Genomic DNA, 18,840 nt, shown 5'->3' on the forward strand with positions numbered 1-18,840 from the left:
CTCCTCTGAGATGCAGACACTCTCTCATTACCCCAAAATCCTTCTGTGAATACTATCCCCATGGTCCATAGAAACAGATCCAATCTTCATTGTACATCATTCTCCTCCTGCAGCACTGAGACTTGGTCACTTATATGATCAAGAGAAGAGAGACTCAGCCTACAAAAATCCAAGACATCATGCAACTTCTCATCTTGGAATCTCAAAGATCCCATGCTGTAGTCAGAAAAAAACCCACTATTGCTCCCTTCATGTGCTGCTCCTGTGAATCCCAAAGCTTTTCAGAGAATTCATGGTTCCTACACATAAAGTTACTCTGAAGGGAAAAGAAGATGCATCAGGAGGTTATCAGCAGCATTCTCAAGTCCACAAAAGGAAGGCTGCACCGTGAACTTCCCACGTTCCAAATCTGCACTTACTTTGTGTAATACAGGTAAACCTCAACCCATTCCTAAAAAGCCACCTTAGCACTGCCCAGTGCTAAGGGCCAGCTGTGAGACTTAATAGCCAGTGTTCTCCCAGCACCAAGCAGGAATGCCAACATTGTCACGAGAACTGTAGCAAGTACATATCCCAACTGAATCTACATCAATATCCCTCAAAGGCTGCCATAAAAAAAGATGTTCTATCTGCTGTGCTTCACAGAGTAGGTGCTGAACTTCAGCAAAGCACAGGGATGTCATAAAGGACCAGAATTTCATAAGGCAAAAATGACAGAAACAATTTAACACAAATGGATATGGTAGAACACATTCCCTTCTACTTCCCAAGCAGCAAAGATCACACTCACAGAGGAGCCTTCTGCTGTCACTGCACAAAAAAGCGTCAACAAATTCAAAGAGCAGGGTGAAGGGCTGAAACACTGTAATCTCCAGGGAACCTGGAAGGGGAAAGGTCAGCACAGCCACAAGCTCCAGAAACATGCCAATGCATCTAGCAAGCTGGTGGTGTAGGGAGGGTCTATAAGGCTGTGGCCCAGCTGTTCCACACCCCACACGTGCATTTCAAGGACCTCCCCGCAGGGAATGGTCTGGTATTAGGTAACAAGAACAGACGAGATGAGGTCCAGTAGGCTTTTCTATGCCCACTAAAATTCAAGGCCTCGAGCTACCTGTTCCCTTCCAAGTCAGTAAGGTAAGCTGTTGCAGTACTTGGATGAAAGAGACATGAAAGGCCAGATTTACCAATAGATTTATATCCAAAGATATAAATAGAAGCCTGGCAGAATTTACAAAAGCACAGATTAAGTGTCTAAATCACTGCAAGCAGGAGAAAGGGCTTCTCTGTTTCTAACCACTCCATACCTCTCCAACCCCAGCCACCACAAGAAAACCCATTTCAGAGAGGACGAAAGCCCCTGCTGCTCTACAGGTTGCCAAGGGCCATCCCCGTGCAATCCATTTCGATGGTGATGGCACCCAAACTCCCACAAGTCTCAACGGTGCAGCCTGCAATGGCTGCAGCTCACGCAGAACGTAGGTCTGCCTGCTTCCTGGAATAGAAGCTGCCTCTTCAACCTCTCCTCTACCTTCCCCCACCACATCTTTATTTTTCATAGACTTAATACAGTTTCAAGATACAACCCTCATCCTGCCACCAGTGGGCGGGTGAGTGGGGGAAAGGGGCCCTTTATAATTGTAGTGTTGCAATCTGCCAGCCCGGCCAGGCGGCCTGTTCCCGCCTGCACCGTATTAAATACCTTATAACTGATTACACCCCCATGGGGCATGATTAGCAGTCTTCAGAGAACAAAGTCTACTTTCATAAGAATAAGAACAGACACGTACTGCTAACCTACTACACAGCTGGGCAGGCGAGGAAACAGGGGAAAAAAGGAAGGGGGGGAAGAGTTAACAGTATTGCAAACTCTGTTCTTTCCTTTCCTTCTGTCCCCTACTCTAGGATCTCCGAGTTGAGATTTCCAGTGCCTTGAATTGTTTCCTTCATACTGACCCCAGAAGATTCAGGTAACATTACTTCATCAACTGCTGCCTGTGGAAGTTGGGCAAAGTCCTAATCTGGAGTGGTAAAGCCTTGGTACAAGCAGATTGAGCTTTGCTCCAGTGACAGCAATTGCTTCACCCTTGTTCCCAGGAAAAGGGAAGGGTGAATTCCAACAGCAGCATCAAAAACAAGGAGAAGGAGCGAAAGCTCAAAATACGATCATATACCCACACCCCTCTCTAACCTCTCTGAATATCTGTAAAGTCTATATAAGTAACAGTAAAACACCTAATTCAATGTGGAAGTTAACAGTGCTCCAGAATGAGACGATTATTTTTTTTTTCTTGTGGGGAGAGAGGAGGCAGCAAACAGGAAGAAAGCCCTCTCCATCCGAGATAGAATATAGGGATCCCCAAACATACATAGTCCATATGCACTGCCGCAACAGAGAACCAGCCTGATGGAAACTTAGCCAATCTGACATGAAATGGCCTACAACTCATTAGCAGGTGCCTGCCAAATCTCAAATGCCCACACAAACAGCCACAAACATATTTGGTGCTATCTGGCCTCCATCTTAGCAAAGCATGAAGAGTCAAACAGACTCTACAGCCTTTCAGCAAAACAAATAAGAAAAACGGAGAGAACTCGTTGGCTCTACCCGCAAACCTACAACAGGGGAGAGCAAAGCAGGAAGCGCCAGGAAAACATTCCTTTTTCAGAGGGACACCTGTGCAACAGCTTCAACAAAACAGTTGAAAGCCTTACTAGCCGTGTCATTTTGGAAACAAGTCACCCGCTTTACCCAGAGCCCACTTGCTTTGCCTGTAGCCCCATAAATGCTCATAATACAGTCCGGAAGCGCTTGCATTCAGCTGATTCATCTAGAAGGGGGAGCCTTGCTGACACATTCCACCCAGATTCTTACCCAACCCACCCAAGAAAGGATTTGTTGATGGAGACACCAACTAAGCTAAAAAAGACCTACTTATATCTGCTGTACTCAGCAGCTGGTCCTTCAGCCAGCACACAGGAGGTACCTGAACTGTACCGTCAAATCTCCCTTGTGCAGGAGATTCTGCATATTCTGTCTATTACAGGAAGACCTGAAGGCGCCAACTGACTTTAGGCTGTGATGTTCTCAGCATTGATGCAAAAGCATCAATAAATTTAGAGCTATCAAATAGATCATGCTTTTAGGGTTTGGACAAATGGGAGGGTTCACCATAAACACAAGTTAGTCATTAGAAGCTCCTGGAGGTAATTTAGATTATCACAGCCAGCACAAAAATAGTTTTACTTCGGGAGTTGAAGTTGCAAAGCTGTAATAAATCCAAGCAACAGAGTAAAACTTTTTATAAAAGCTGAAAAAAATAGTTGTAAAGCACCAGATGGCCTTATATATAATTTGACTCTGCTACCACAGGCTAGCAAAAGGTAAACCGCTCTTCACATTGAGAAAGAAAAAAAAAAGACTCAAAAACTCTATCATCCTTCAGCTCCTAGGAGATGGTAGTAGTCTGCCTGCATTTTGTGTGTGTATATATACACACACATGTACGATACATAGAAACAATAAGTATATAAATAAAATTTAAAACTCCACACAGCTAGCAACAAATTGTTCAACCCCTGACCACGCTGGGCAGCTATCATTTAGGCATCTGAGCTCAAACTGGAGCACTGCAATCCAACACTCTCCCCTGGCTGCTGTACCCTCACACATACCCTCCACCCACTCCCATCCCCGGAGTAAATTGCCTTTCACTGCAGAGAAGCACTCCCGCTATTCTGACACCAGTATTCACCACCAGGGCAAGAGACCCTAATTTAGCCCCGCACGGGCCTTCTGCAAACTGCTAATCCCTGATACACAGCTGTTTTTCAAATGCACGGGCATGAGCAAACCATAAACGATTTATGGCGCGTGGCAGGAAGACTCCTGGCTCCCTGCGTAGGTGGGGTTTTGGGACAAGATCATGCTTGGACTAATGTTTATATTGCAAGTTGTCAGTCAAGTAGTAAATCACTTCTGGAGCCGCATAGTAATATAGCCCCCCCATCCAGCTAGAGCCTTGAAGACACTGAATCCTGTTACAGTCATCCCAGATACACTTGGGGATCTATTTACAAAGGCATTGTCTAAACAAGGAAAACTGGATATGCTTATAAGTAGACTCTACAAAAATTCCACACAGTAAGGGTGATTTGCTTTCAGGAATCAATACAGCCTGGTAAAAGCAGCTTCCCAAAAACGACAATCCACACTAGCCCTAGAATAAATTTGACAGGAGTGCCTACACAGACACCTACTAACAGAGTGTACTGCTAGCAACATGCAGCTTCCCCAGAAAATCCTTCTGAAGAAAGTTTCCCTTTCCTGATATTTACACAAACGTAGTTAAGCAATGCTTAGAAATGCATTTCTAAAGGTTCAAGAAACGTCTTGCACACTTTAGTGCATAAGATGCTTTCTACTCAGAAAAATAAAACCACTTAAAGGTAGGATGTGAATTTGAAGTCCATTCTCAAGAAAGGTTACTAAAACCAACTTTAATTGAAACAAATAAACTGTGATTCTCCATTCTTTTCTTGCCCCCCATTTGAAAGGCCTGTGCACACAATACAGTGGGCACAGATCTCCCACAAGTAAAATGAAAGGGGGAGAAGTTCTCCATAAGGAAAAAAATATAAATAAAAACACACAAGAAAACCCAGAACAGTAGAATTAACTGCAATCACTTTTCATTTGTGTGAGGTAGACCAGATTTAGACTCATCTCCCTAGCGTATTTTTAACCTTCCTGTCGGGTAGCAGCAGAATCCTCCGCAATGAACACCAAAGCGGCAGAATGAAACCTAATTTGAGACAATGAAGAAAGGCGTCTTTGGGAATTGTATAGAGCTTGTGCAGTACAACAGACCCAGGTCTAAATGCAGTTACGCTAAGCAGCATATGCTGAAATAATGGTCAAAAAGCTTACTGCCACAACAATTATCTAATTATCTCAAGAAAATAACTTTATAGTATTTGTTTCAAAAGAATATAAGTAAAACTTGCCTAAGGCTTTTTTACGAGCCTAAATATAATTCCCCCACAGCCAGAGAAACTACCTCATCCATCCCTTTTGATTTCAGAACCATTCATGCATGAGTGTTACGTTAATGCAGCTGGACAACTGTGACTTTAAAGACAAGACTAAGAAAATCCAGTTAAGACTCCTACAACATTGCCAAAGCCAGCTTTATCACAGAGCCAAAATACGAATACAGAACTTGACCAAAGACACAGTAGCCACTGTAGAGCACTCGGTCCTGAATTTGCAGACCCGTAGAAATCAGAAATCTAAACCGGTTCTCTCCTGCCACTAGCAGTAAGTCAGATTCTCTGTGCCTAAAAACCAGCCTAACACTTGCAGGAAACTTTACTTTTCAATCCTGATGCTCATCGCTTTCTCAGTATTACAAAACTTCTTTGAAAGTCAGTAACCCTTTACTCACAGCTGTTAGGCCTGCCACATTGTGCTCTAAAGCATATACTGTTACAAGATCTGCCTGTAAGGAGGGTACCCACACACAGATCTCATGGTTTGCATGACCTGCTCCTAGCTCTGAGAATCCCCCTTCTCATTCTTTCCTTCACGAGTTCCCCTTGTGTCTAGGCAGACACTACAAGCACCTTTTTATCTCTATCTCTACATTACTGCCACTTACCTTTATTAGCCTAACCATCAAACCAAACTTATGCCTACTTGATCAAGCAGTACTGATGATCTTCTTGATCCTCGACACAGACTGGACATGAGCATAGGACACAGACTGTGTCTTCCCAGAAACTAGCACATCGAGGCTCATGCTACAACATACAGGATCTCACTCGAACAGTTTTAAAGTCCATCCTTTCAGCCACCTTCCGGACTAAAGTCCGATACTGCAACGTGGAAAGGCCAAACTCCACACATTTTTTTCCCTCTTACAAGCAAAGGCAAGAAGCACAAAGCACTTTGCCTGACCACTCAGCATGAAGAGACAATACTTATGAGTCTCCACATTCATGAATAGGACAGTCCTCATCTATGGACTGCACTACCTTTCCAAGGATGCTGCTCTCCACCACCACCTTAAAAACCTCAACTACCAGGCCTAATCAGAGCAGCTGGAGTGCTTTGTGGGCTTGTTTTCTTGGTTGGTGGTTTTCTTTCCCCTAATGCAGTTATCACAAAAAGATTAGCGGGCAACCTAACATAGCAAATAAGTGTGATTCAATACCTTGCCTCTGACATAGGTAATAAAACGTGGTTTAGAAGACAGAGCAAGAAGCCCCAGTGGACAACTATGGAACAAACTGCCCTTTCTTCAAACCTTTACCTGTTAAGAGATTGAGTTATGTCTGAAAAAATACACCTTCTAAAACAAGTTATTTAGCTAAAGCAAGTCCAAACATTTCCGCTCATAAGTGCTTGATCTTTTCTGAATCCCGCTCAGCTCTTAGCCTCAGTGCTATTATGTGGTAGTGGATTTCCACAGATTAGACATCATGTGAAAATACTTTAAAATCATTATTCAGTTTGATGCCTATCAGTTTCACTGAATTGCATTCACCTCAACTGAAGAATACATTCCAGCTCCTTCACCTCTGCGCAGCAGTCTTCCTCAGGCTTGGCACCCAGCATTGCTGAAAAGCAGAGGAAAACTGAGCCCACCCAAGTGATGCTTATCCTGCATTCCAACCATTGCAATGCTATTTTCACACTCCTACAGGGCCTTCCACGCCATTTCCTTCCTAAGCACAGCTCCCAGGAGGACACTCCAGAGAGGATGGCTCATTGTCATTCTACATACAAGACAGCCTGCAAGCTGTTGCTCTTGGCCCTCTCCATCTGAGCATACTAGTAATAGGACCATACATGAACATCTTGACAATTAAGACAACAATTTCTGTGCCTGGAATAAACAAGAGGGGAAAAAAAAAAAAGAAAAAAAAAAAGAGAAGATTGATTTAAGTCAAAAAGATTCAGCCAGCTGTTACAAGGTGTTACAAGCTGTAGAAACAAGCAAACAGCTCCTGGGAAAGAAAGAAAGGGGGATCTCAGAACACCCACTTGCCTTAAACAAGGCAATACCTGTCTCGCACTTTATCTCTCCTCCACTGAGCTTTACTAAAGCATTCAGCGCCACAGTATCCAAGTACCGTGCAGACTCTTCCTCAAATCCCCAGTAAGATGGGCATTAATTGTATTTTGCAGCCAAAGAACAAGAAACAATGACATGAACACATTCACACAACAGATCTGTGGTAGAAATTAAGTATCCTGCACTACAGTTCAGAATTGTGACTGCAGGGTCATCCTTCCTCTCCAACCACCTGTAAAGGTACTTAGGTTTTAAGAAGTAACATTCTTCCTGTTACAGTTTCATACCCAGCCAATCTAGATCTAAGGAGAAGCCCTAAGGCAGGGGAACTGGCAGGGACACAGGATGGAGGATTTCATGCCCTAAGGCATTTGCCCTGTTTACACAGATTACACACATAGCTCCTTTGCAGTCCTGTGTAAAATGAGTTTCAGGAAGGATCATATTTACCCAGTTACTTGTGACTCAAAACACACACAGCTAGCACAAACGCCACAAGCGCTCTCCATAGCTCAAAGCATCATACGAAAAGGGGTTATCTTCCCAACCAAAGTCTTCAAGCAACAAGACAAATGTACTCAGATTCAGGACCTTAAATTTACTCACAAAACATCAACCAAGCTGAACAGCCAAGAAAATCTGCTCTATTTCCAGTTCCTGACAACCCCAGTCTAAAGAGCAGAGATGAGTCAAAAAGCTAGATCCTCAATCCTGGCCTCAGTCTGTATTGCATGCACATTCATTTGAGACCTCTACATGTTTTATTTCTTACAGCATCATGAAAGACAGAGGATTATTAGCCACTCCTATGTTATTCTCGCCACATTGTGCTGTAAAAGCTAGGCCCTTGCTAACAAGAACACAACATGGTTAATTCATTATGATCTAACCTCCAGAATTATTTCCTGGGACTGTGCTGTAGATGTTGTGACAGATGGAAATCTCAGAGGATCTAGTTTTCAGCAGATCCTCCATAAAACATTGCAGGGATTCCAGCAGGTTAGGAAGCTCACCTTTGGAAAAATCATCAGCCTCCAGGACTCAAAAGCATCAAGTCTACTTCAAACAGGAACCAAAAAATACAGTCACATTTTACTGAAACTTGTTTATTTTGCTACTGTTCAAATAGCTTGGCTTTCTTCATCCCTTTCTAAAAGCACTTTATATGCCACACCAGCTGCCACAAATCCTTTCTCCAAGCCAGCTTCAGTACCGTTCACACCAGCACAAATCACTCATTGTCCCATCTGACTTTATTTATCCCCTGACTTTATTTATCCTACCCTGGGACAAAAACGGGGCAGACACGCTATGCCACATGATTGTACTTAGAGTGGATGGTAGAGATAAGAATTAAGGGCTTGAAAGCTGCAAAATAAGTGACTTGGCAATAGTCAACAAACTACTTGGAACAGCTTGGAAAAGAATGCAAGGTCATCTTTGGTTCAGAAAGCTGGTTTGAGGAGGCAACAGGTCTTAGTGTGTAACTCATCTCCGCCTCACCCAATGCCTTGTTAATATTAAAGATTAAGATAGCCAAGAGCTGCACTTTGGAACTCCACTGGCCCTGCTGAAATGCATTCCCATGATTTCAAGAGCACTGGGTGTTTGGGAAGGAACGAAAAGCCAAAAAGCTTCTGATACCACAGCTAAGATCTGCTAGCTTAAATGCTGATTTAACATCCACAAGCTGAAACACACTGTATGCAAAACACCGCTGGTATCCGAATGCTCTCTGCAGTGATTCACTAAGAAGTGAAGAAAAGAGAAAGTTGTACTAGAAGTGATTTGACAAGTAACTCAACTCAAAGGACCCAGTTGCTTGGAACCAAATGGCTGCACATCTAAACCACATCTCAGCAGGAGGTCAGGAGAGGACAGAAGGGCCAGTGGTACTCCAACACCATCCATCAGGGGCTCATTTAACACAGGGGAGGAAAACCAACATGGTGGAAGATATAACCTAAAAGAACAGAGGATCACTAGAATCACCTGACTTTGGCATCACAATTATTGCAAGGGCAGGATCATTGGGAAGAATTCCACTGTGATTCCAGCTGAGCAAACTTCTTGTGATTACACAGAGAATAGTTATTTCAGCACTGCCAGGACAAACTGCTTCTCTGGATGGCATGTAAAAAGCACTGGATTACTTTAATTGAGCTTTTCTTCCCAGGGCTCTTACTGAATTTTTGAGGGTCTTTTCCCATTTCACTGACATCCCTGGACTCTCAAATCAGGCAATGCAGGCCTACTGTGATGCAGAGAACGCCACAGAGAGGGACAGTTTTTCAGGCACGTGGTAAACTCAAAACCTTCAAGTACTGGGACCAAAAGAACACGGTCTGACTCAGCATCAGCTCATTCCTGTCTTTCTTACCTGCTGTTTGATGCTTCAAAAAGGATTCATTGCTTCCTCTTAGGCAGGCCTTTATCCCAGTTCCTCAAGTCTGTAAAACAGAGATGCAGACCTCTGAAAAGCTTTCTCTGGCACAGAACTATCTACATTTCACGGATGACTCTTTCCAGCTGACAACCTCCACCTGGCATGTCTCAGATCTAGGTCATTCTCAGCCTTCCCAGACTTGCATATCATTTGCACACCCTGATGCCTACCAATGCAATCTCCTGCCCATCTGAAAATCCATTTATTAGCACTCAATCTTTTACTCTGTTCCATGCTGTGTGCTCAAGCTCAGAGACAGAAGCAGCTCAGTATTTATTGTTCACTGTTTTTCTTTAAAGTACTCCCATATTCCCAGGAGCTGCTCTCTAATCTTATAGTAGGAGACATCCCCTGCAGTAGAAAGGGTGTCCAGAGGGTTCCCATTCCCCCCTGCAAGGTTTGGCACGAGGGGAGTGCTGCTCCCTCCCTTCCAACTCTGCCCCTGTCAGTTATACTCTGGTTCTTTAACACACACACGCACACACACACTGAGGCTGGCCCAGACTTGTTCCACTTTGCAGCTTCTGCTCCAGCACCATTCCCTGCGCAGATGCTGCTTTCTCATTCCCCACACCACCTACCTCTGCATCACCCAGACAAGGCTACACCCTGCATAGACACAGTTTGGCCTGCCCTGCTCCCCACTACTGGTCTCCCTCTAGGAGGGAGAGCTCCTTAATTTCCTGATGGCCAAGGCTGTGGCTCCGATACCAAAAATGCTGGCAAATAAACTCTCCAATACTCATTCTGGAGTTTTAGAAAGCAAGTATCCTTTTAATGCAGGCCTGGGCAACAGGAGGTAGCAATCTCCATCAATTACGCACAGAGAGACAAGCGCTGGGACTAAATGTATTTTCCATCTACATGCACATGTATAAATTTTCCTAGAAATCTTATGCATACCCTAATACTAATTAAAACCAGTTATTACATTACTAATTGTAATGTCATCATGAACTTCACAACAGTCAATTCTCTTGCTGATTCGAAGCTGGCTCTATCTCTCTGCCTGACCTTTCATTTGAGACCGGGAAAGGCTGCAAACAGAGGGGATCACAGAAGACACGTCTGTTCAGCACAGGTCATACTTCACACAAGACGTTATCATCTCCAAAGAATGAACAGTGTCTGGTAAACCACTATTCGAAAAAAAACATGCTATCAGAACGACGTTTCACCTGGCTTTTTGAAAAAAAAAAAAAAAAGCAGTTCTTGGATGAACTTAACCCTGTTTTAGCTTAAATCGACACATTCCACTTTTTGGAACGGCGTCAGTTTTCTCTATCAGTCCTACCTCCTCCTCCCCCCCACCACGGTGCGACCCGCCCGGCCCCCCCGGCTCCCCAACACCGCCCCGCGCCCCGGGGCCGCACAGGGGCCGGGGGAGCCCCCCGCTCTCTCTCGGGGCGCCCGGCCGGCCGCGTTCCGCGCTTCCCCTCCCCTTTCCTCCCCTTTCCCCTTCCCCTCCCCCCTTCCCGCCCCCCCTCACCCCCCAATCCCGGGGCCCCCAGCTCCGGCTCTGACCCGGTCGGGCTCGTCTCCGCCCGGGGGTCCCAATGACTTTTGCGGCCGGTTCTGCCCCCGCTCCGGGCCCGCCCCAAACTTTGCCTTCGCGCCCCTCTCGGCCGGGGCCCCGCCAGCCACCGCGCGCGCGCGCGCCCCTCAGGCCGCCATTTTTTTCTTTTTTTTTTTTTCCTTTTTTTCTTTTTTTTCTTTTTTTTTTTTTTTTTTTTTTTTTTGCCGCGGGGCACGACGGGTAAACCCGGCGGAATCCCCACGCCGCTGCGTCACCGCGAGCGGCGGGGCGAAACCAACGGGGCCGACGCGCGGGGGGGGGGGGGGGGGGCGGGGAAGCGGGGGGCGAAACCAACAGGGCCGGGCGGGGGGGAGTAGGGCTGGATGAGCGGACCCAAGTGCCAGCGCGGGGGGTGCAGGTCCCCTTGGTGGGGGGGCGAGGATGGGAGGAGGTCTCCTGGGGCGCTCCCAGAGGGGATCAGCCGGCGAGCAGTGCCGGCTGATGGGGACTGGGGAAGTGGGTAGCAAGGGGCAGACAGGGAAAGCTTTGCCAGGCTGTTTGATAGAATCATGGAATGGTTTGGTTGGGAAAGACCTTTGAGATCATCGAGTCCAACCGTACGTGCCCACTGCTAAACCCTCGGGCAGCCTGATCCAGCGGGATCCCCCATGGCAGGGGGGTTGGAACTAGATGATCTTTAAGGTCCCTTCCAACTCGAACCATTCTATGATTCTATCCCTAAGCACCTTATCCAACTGAAAGGCTGAGAGAGTTGGGCTTGTTCAGCCTGGAGAAGAGAAGGCTCCAAGGAGACCTTATAGCGACCTTCCAGTACCTGAAAGGGGCTACGGGAAAGCTGGAGAGGGACTGTTTACAAAGGCTTGTGGTGATAGGATGATGGGGAACGGGTATGAGCTGGAGAAGGGCAGATTTAGACTAGACATAAGGAAGAATTTATTCACCGTGAAGCACTGTGAGGCACTGGCACAGGTTGCCCAGGGAAGCTGTGGCTGCCCCATCCCTGGAGGTGTTCAAGGCCCAGGTTGGATGGGGCCTTGAGCAGCGTTATCTAGTGGAACATGTCCCTGCCCATGGCAGGGGAGTTGGAACTAGATGATCTTTAAGGTCCCTTCCAACCCAAATTATTCTATGATTCTGTGATGTCCTGTCCTTTAAACCCCTCAAGGGATGGTGACTCAACCACCTCCATGGGCAGGTGTGCCAGTGCCTGGCAACCCTTCCAGTGAACAAGTTTTTCCTAATGTCCAACCTAAATCTGCCCTGGCACAACTTGAGGCCATTCCTTCTCATCCTAAAGTTTGGACTCCTACCCCGAGGGCTCCCCCCATGCTTCCCAGTAAGAGAAGGGAGAACCGTGGGGTGTTTGCACGGCCTTGCCTGTGGGGATGCAGAGACGTTCGTATTCAATAAATCCTGCTGATGAGACAAAAAGTACCACCGAGGGCATAGGTTTTGGACCAAAAATCCAGGACCTGTGTGCCCTCAAGTGGGAACCTGACAGGGTTGAGATGTCCTCATACGTATTTAGGGACAGCCTTTGGCTGTATGGCTCTGGCCAAAGGCCTGTCACCTGGCTGGGGAAGGATGCAGCCCCTGCCCCAGCTTCTGCCCCTGCCTTTGCTTCTGGGGGCTCCAAAAGAACAGCCGGGCTGCAGCTCTTGGTCACCTCACAGGCTACTTCTGAGGTCTCCCATATTACACGGTTATCCCACACCAGAGTAGACCTTGAAAAAAGGCAGCTCAGTAATATAATATGTAATATAGGATGTTTATGGCAATTAGAGTCTGTGGGTGGGTGCGCTTAGGACCCCAAAGTGGGTTCACAGGACCTGCAGGTGATCTGCCCTCTTCAGGTCTTTGCCAGCCAGAACAATTCACCAAGAAGTAGTGTTCAGGATCACCTCATTCCCCTTGTAATGTTCCTCGGTCCTTGAGAAAGACACCGACAATTTGAGGGGTATCACAGCCTGTCACTAGGGAAGTATAACACATCCATGGGGCCAGGTGGAGAAGGAGGGAGAGGGGAGAGCAGTGATTGGGAGAGCACCTAAACCTCCCAAGGACAACTGCTGGCTTCTTAAAGGAGAGGGGCTGAGGGCAGCGTGTACCAGTCAAAGGTAGACAAGAGTTAGTCAAACCTGAACACAGCTTAGGTATTGCAGTTTGGTGTTTATTTGCAAAATCACCCACTCCATTGTCCTGGCCTTGGGACTTCAAGAAGTCAATGTATTTTAATTTTTAACCAAATCATCATAGAGATGTAGAATGGTTTGGGTCAGAAAGAACCTTAAAGATCATCTGGTTCCAAGCTTCCTGCTGTGGCCAGGGACACCTTCCACTACATCAGGTTGCTCAAAGTCCTCTCCAACCCTGTCTTGAATGCTTCCAGGGACAAGGCACCAACCAGTTCTCAGGGCAATCTGTTCCAGTGCTGCACCACTTTCACAGTAAAGATTTTCTACTTTATATCTTAAACCACTCCATCTACTCGGCTCTGAGCTCACAGAGGTACTTTGTCTCTCGTGCCTGGTGCATAGACTCGCTCACTCTCTGCTGCCCTTCCTTATTATCCTTTCTTTCAAAAATATCTCTTGAATTGATTGTTCACATGGTAAGTAATGGAGCCTAGTCCAGAGGGAATTTGCCCGGTTGAGAAAAGTCCTAATAGTATTTGGATTATGTTCCCCAATGTCCTACATTTATGAAGGCTTCAAATTTGCATTCAGATAGTGCCAGGCTCACAGTGCTTCAAACTCTGCCCAAATAGTCCCCTGTCTTACACAATAAAAGACAGGTGCTCAGCAGGACCCTGCTTCCATGACCTTGGGAATATTGTGCAAAAATGTCTACTGCACACCCAGCAAGTGCCGTCTGCCCCATGCCATACGTCAGCCAGGGATATTTCAAGAAAGCCTTCAGTATTTGTGCCCCCATAAATTCTCCAAATCCTCCCTGTGCCGGAGTCAGATAACAAGCAGAAGGACAATGGCTCCAAGAATCTAGGCTGCCCATCTGCTCTCCACTTCCAGATTCTTGCTTCCACAGCGCCAGCTGATGAAATTTTCATGGCTGTTGAGGTTTCTCATTTCCACCAGGCCTTGGAGCCTTCACAGTTGTGGTCTGTTCAGGTTTCTGTAGGTGCACACTGCTGGCAAAAAAAAGCATTACAGTCCTTTGTTTTCTTTTGGTGACGCGTCAAAGTAGGATCTTCGAGCTTTTTGCAAGTCTAGGTGAAATAAGCCCTGCGGGAAGGACAGAGTTGGATTTTCAGATGGTCTTGGCATTTACTGTTTCCATTAAACTCAACTTTTGTCAAAATCAGAGCCCAAGGTCAGATAGCCAAGGGGAGACAAAAACTGCACTCGGGAAGACTGAACACCAGTCACCTGCTCTGAGTACTGAAAACCACTTTTTCCTCAGATCCCAAAGGTCCCAATTCCTTTCCTCCTCCACACACATCCACCCTGCCTTTTCCCATGTCTGGTATGCATGTGAGCTGGACTCACCACTGGCCTGAGACCAGAGATGTGACATGATGCAGAAGCATGACGTTGTTACATTATATTCATTTATATAACACCATTAATACCAAAGTGCTGCTCCCTGCTAGAGACAGTTGCTCGCTAAAGCCTCTGAAGTTCAATTAACAAGCACCAGGTAATCTAACACTTGACTCCCAATAATCCTTTTATTTTAAGGGGCCTCAGGCGGATGTAAAGCCCTCAGCAAATAGGCCTGGAAGTACATTTGAGATTCTCTCAAATACCAGCTGAATTTATGACCCTAAGTGAAGAGCAGGGAGGAATCTCTTCAAAATACTTTCCAGCTGGCAGCACTTTATATAGACCCCTGTAACTGTATAAAAGGAACCCCTAGAGGGGCAGGTGCCACCCTGTGGAGGAACAAATACCTCTAAAGTGCCTACGGGCTTGGCTAGTGAAGATGTAGATGCCAGAAATAATGTTTCTCCACCAGAAGAAGACAGCGCAGCCTTGGTCCTCTCAAGTTCCCCACCAACCCAGGTCAGGCAGGGAAGATGGTGGCGGCCAGACCACTCTTTGGTGGATGGCTCAGAGGCTGTCACCTGCCTGAGAGTTGCGTGAAATCCCATTTCCTCTGCCTTGGGTGCTGCAGTCCTCAAGGGGCTCTTAGGAAACACCTCCTCTACTACCTCTCTGACTCCAGTAGATCTCAGCTGGGAAACCCTCAGAGGCAGAAGAGATTTTGTGAATGGGCTGAGACCACCCAAACCAGAAAAAAAAGTGAGATGTATTTTGAGCAGAGCTTGCATTCTGGGATGTGCCAGTACAAGAGGAGCTCAGCACCCAAAACCAACAGCATCTCTGGAACAATAAGATCAGTGAAGCACAGCCAGTCTGGGACAGCTGAACAAGTCTGTGGATGCAGAATTGGACAGCCAAACACATCCTGCCAGTACGCCTGGAGCATGCGCCTACCAGAAAAACACAACCCACTAGTAAAAGCTACTAACAACACCCATGTGTATAATTCTGTTCATCCTGCTACATAAGAATGAGGGTTGGGGTTCAATTTTAACATGAAGATGCAGCCCTCAAAGAAGTCTTGAAGTTTTTTTCACAAGCAAACGCTTTGCTCTCAGCAATAGTGGCTGAAGAACAGAACTATGCTGACCCATCCCAACCCAAACTGCTGTTTGTCTTATGGGCCTGCCTGAAGGCACCCATCATGGCTGGGATGCAATCGTGCTGGGCACTGCACAGAAAGTCGAGCAGATGCAATATCCTGCCCCCGAGGCCTGAATCTCTGAATCTCTTGAATCTCTCTCAAAGCATCTCTGCCAATGGAGGACAAAGGCAGAACTGAAGAACAATGACAGGAACTCTACATCGCGGTACCCTGGGGCTTGGCATGGCTTGGTCCTTTCATGTCATCACGGTGTTTGAGCAGAGAAGGATGCACAGCTCACACTGGTATTTCAGATGTACGCAGGGGGCACTTTCCCTCAACTTGTATACTTTAGTATGTTGCACATCAACACCTCCCCATTTCAGTTGCTGGCTATTGGTGTTTTGTGCGTTTATAAATGCATCTGTATAAAAATAGGATAAATTAAATAGATATCAGTGACCCCTACCGGCCATTTCTAACTAGCCACAAAACAGAGTGGCAACAGCTGGCTCTCATCTCCTGCCCTGTCCCTAGCACAGTCTTTCGTCGTGGGGCAGGGAGCGCAGCGCCTGGCAGCAGTGGGTTTGTACACTGCACTTGCTTTGCACCAGCTGCATCACTCCCAGGGCCAGGCACTAGAAATTCAGATGTTCTGGCCTTACGTATTTGGTTGTGGCATCTCCCTCATCACTCTGCTTACTGCTGGCTCCATGCCACACTCACCTGGTGAACCAATCCCAGCTCTTGCACCAAGCCCTGCACAAATGCCTCCAACTCTTACTTTATGCGGCTTCAGGGCTCTGCAAGGGATCAGATACTGTGCTGTGATCTTATATAGGGTTTTCTACCAGAAAAAGACAGTTCCCAGCTGGGACCCACACCACAGCTCCCTGGGTCGAGCTCCATGCAGGAGGAGCTGACCCAGCACTGCAGTTTCTTCTCCCAGTAGCCTTGCCTAAGTCCCACTAACATTCCCTGAAAAGACTTTGCCCCAGATGGGTGCTAAATCCAGCATGGATGCTGCCATACAACAAAGACTGAAGGGCAGTCAGCCTCCCATGCCAGGGATTTAGCATGGTGCGGGAGTGGAGAGTAATGGCACGTGTGCCCGATAGGCAGGAGGGCTGCTCCAACACAAGGCAAGACCCCATAGAAAGCAAAGACTGGAGTCACTGCATCAGCTTCAGACCAGGCTGACAGACTGAGACACGAGGGGCTCAGCCTCCCTTCCCCTTTGCCAAAACTTGTTTAGCTCGTCATGCTAATGAAGTGTTTGAAATGAACTGAGTTAAAAGTATGTGGAGAGGAAGGGGGGAGGATGTCTCACGGGAGTGCGTGAGGAGCTGCTAGAGGGGTTAGGTGTGATGCTGGGTCTCGGGCATTTGCCTGCAGATGGAGCTTTGTCCCACTCCCACTGTGGGACTGGGTGCTCACCTGCACGTGAGAGGAGGACACTGCACACCAGGGTGTTGGTGATGGCATTTCACCAGGATGCACAAATGGAGGGGGAATGAGTTGATCCCCCAAGCCCTCTGAGGGCAAAGCAGGGACTCATGGACTTTTTCAGGCAGAGGCACATGGCTGTGTGTTGTCTCCCAAGGAGCCCTTCTGTGTGCCTAGCGCATCTCTAGCTCACAGAGACCTTTTTTTTTTTTTTTTGTGAAATCTCCAGCACTACTCTCCCTATGCAGCTCTTGTTGTTTATAGGGACAGGTCCAGGCAAGCCAGGTAGGAATTACCTTTCCCTAGGACACGCTTGGTGCTTGGCTGAGCTCACTGATTCCCTGCTTCACGGGAGCTGCTGAAGGCCAAGGAGCCAGTCAGTCTGCAATTAGCCTCCCCCCAACACTCGTCCACATCCCCTGGGGCTGCTCATTACGGACTCTTCTGCATGCAGGGTTCAAGCCTTTCTAAGCACAGGCCATAGTTTTGTAGAATGACCTTGAAATTCACTGCAATAGGCTCTCCTGCCAGGTTTTGATGCAAAGAGCAAGACATGCCAACCTCTGTAAACAACCAGGAGGCAGCTCAGAGGCAAGCACTGAGGAAGCTCAAAACATTTGCTCAAAGAGACTCCCATTAAATGCTTGTGTTCTCCAAGTGAGATTAAGAGGTTTTAATGCTGGAGCTGCCAGCTGGAAAGGGAGAGGGCATGGCTGAGGTGGGCTTTGAGGCACCCACGCGTACCCACACATACGTGCCAGCAATGGGAAACCTGACAGATATCTCCTTCATACTCAGGCCCTTCTAGACCTCCTTCTGGCAGGTGCGGGGAGCGGGTACACCACATGAAGTCGGTGCCCTTGGGAGACCCCTAACATTAGCTGTCACACACACACACACACACAGAGGAAAGCCAGAAATCACAGGGCAAAAGAAGATCCTACACCTTCTCAATGAATTCAGGGGGAGGTTTTGAAGGGGGTGACTCAGTCTGTTGAGCTGTGGGGGCACAAAGTAAAACATCTTTTTTCTAGCCACCCTCCATATATACCTCCTTCTCTTTCCCTCCCTCTTCAAGTATAACTCCTTTTGCCTCCGGGATTTCATCTTTTTTTTTTTTTTTTTCTGATGGCTTTATCCTGGCTTGGATATAAGTACTGAGGGTGGACTCAGGGAATCTGTATCTCAAAATAATGTGTGACTTAAGCATGCTTTTCCAGCTCCTCACAGCGCATTTGGGAGCTGCCAGGTGTTGAGCTCAAGTCCATTATAATGACACACGCACTCTCCTACACTCAGAGGATCTGTTTTAGTGGAACAGCCCAGCAGACAGTCAGATTTTAGCTAGTCCCAACAGAGCAGCTGCCTGGAGGCCAGTGCAGGATACAGACACCCCTCAGGAAGCAGCAGCCCTTGTGGTAAGAGACTCTCCGCAGCTGGTTTGGAGTAGAGGAGAGGCCAGGTGGTGGTCAGAGGTATGGACAGAGGATGACACTTGGCTCTGAACACCTGGGAATCATCTCTCCAGGACATCTCACAGGCACCACCGGGGCATCCATACAATTGAACCCTCCTTGGACTTGGTGATGGGAAATCACAGAATCATAGAATAACCAGGTTGGAAGAGACCCACCGGATCATCGAGTCCAACCATTCCTATCAAAAATGTGTGCTGGGTCACCCCTCTG

General features: G+C 47.1%; 1 protein-coding gene across 6 annotated transcripts in view; it reads right to left on the bottom strand.

Annotated features, from left to right (window-relative positions):
* TJAP1 (tight junction associated protein 1) overlaps window positions 1-11,219 on the bottom strand; it is a 40,572-nt gene extending 29,353 nt beyond the window's left edge. The window contains exons 1-3 of one of the 6 annotated variants that reach the window (XM_069852439.1): window positions 11,047-11,219; window positions 10,537-10,661; window positions 9,457-9,526 (exon numbers count right to left, since the gene is read on the bottom strand). The gene's annotated coding sequence lies outside the window, so the exon portion shown is untranslated. Of the gene's footprint in view, window positions 1-1,977; window positions 1,997-5,657; window positions 5,802-9,456; window positions 9,883-10,536; window positions 10,662-11,046 lie in introns of those variants that run through there. The other 5 variants (XM_069852444.1, XM_069852441.1, XM_069852440.1 and 2 more) reach the window with 5 other exon arrangements.
* Window positions 11,220-18,840: the final 7,621 nt, after the last annotated feature.

This window comes from Phaenicophaeus curvirostris, chromosome 2 (genome assembly GCF_032191515.1).
Source record: "Phaenicophaeus curvirostris isolate KB17595 chromosome 2, BPBGC_Pcur_1.0, whole genome shotgun sequence".
Lineage (NCBI taxonomy): Eukaryota > Metazoa > Chordata > Aves > Cuculiformes > Cuculidae > Phaenicophaeus > Phaenicophaeus curvirostris.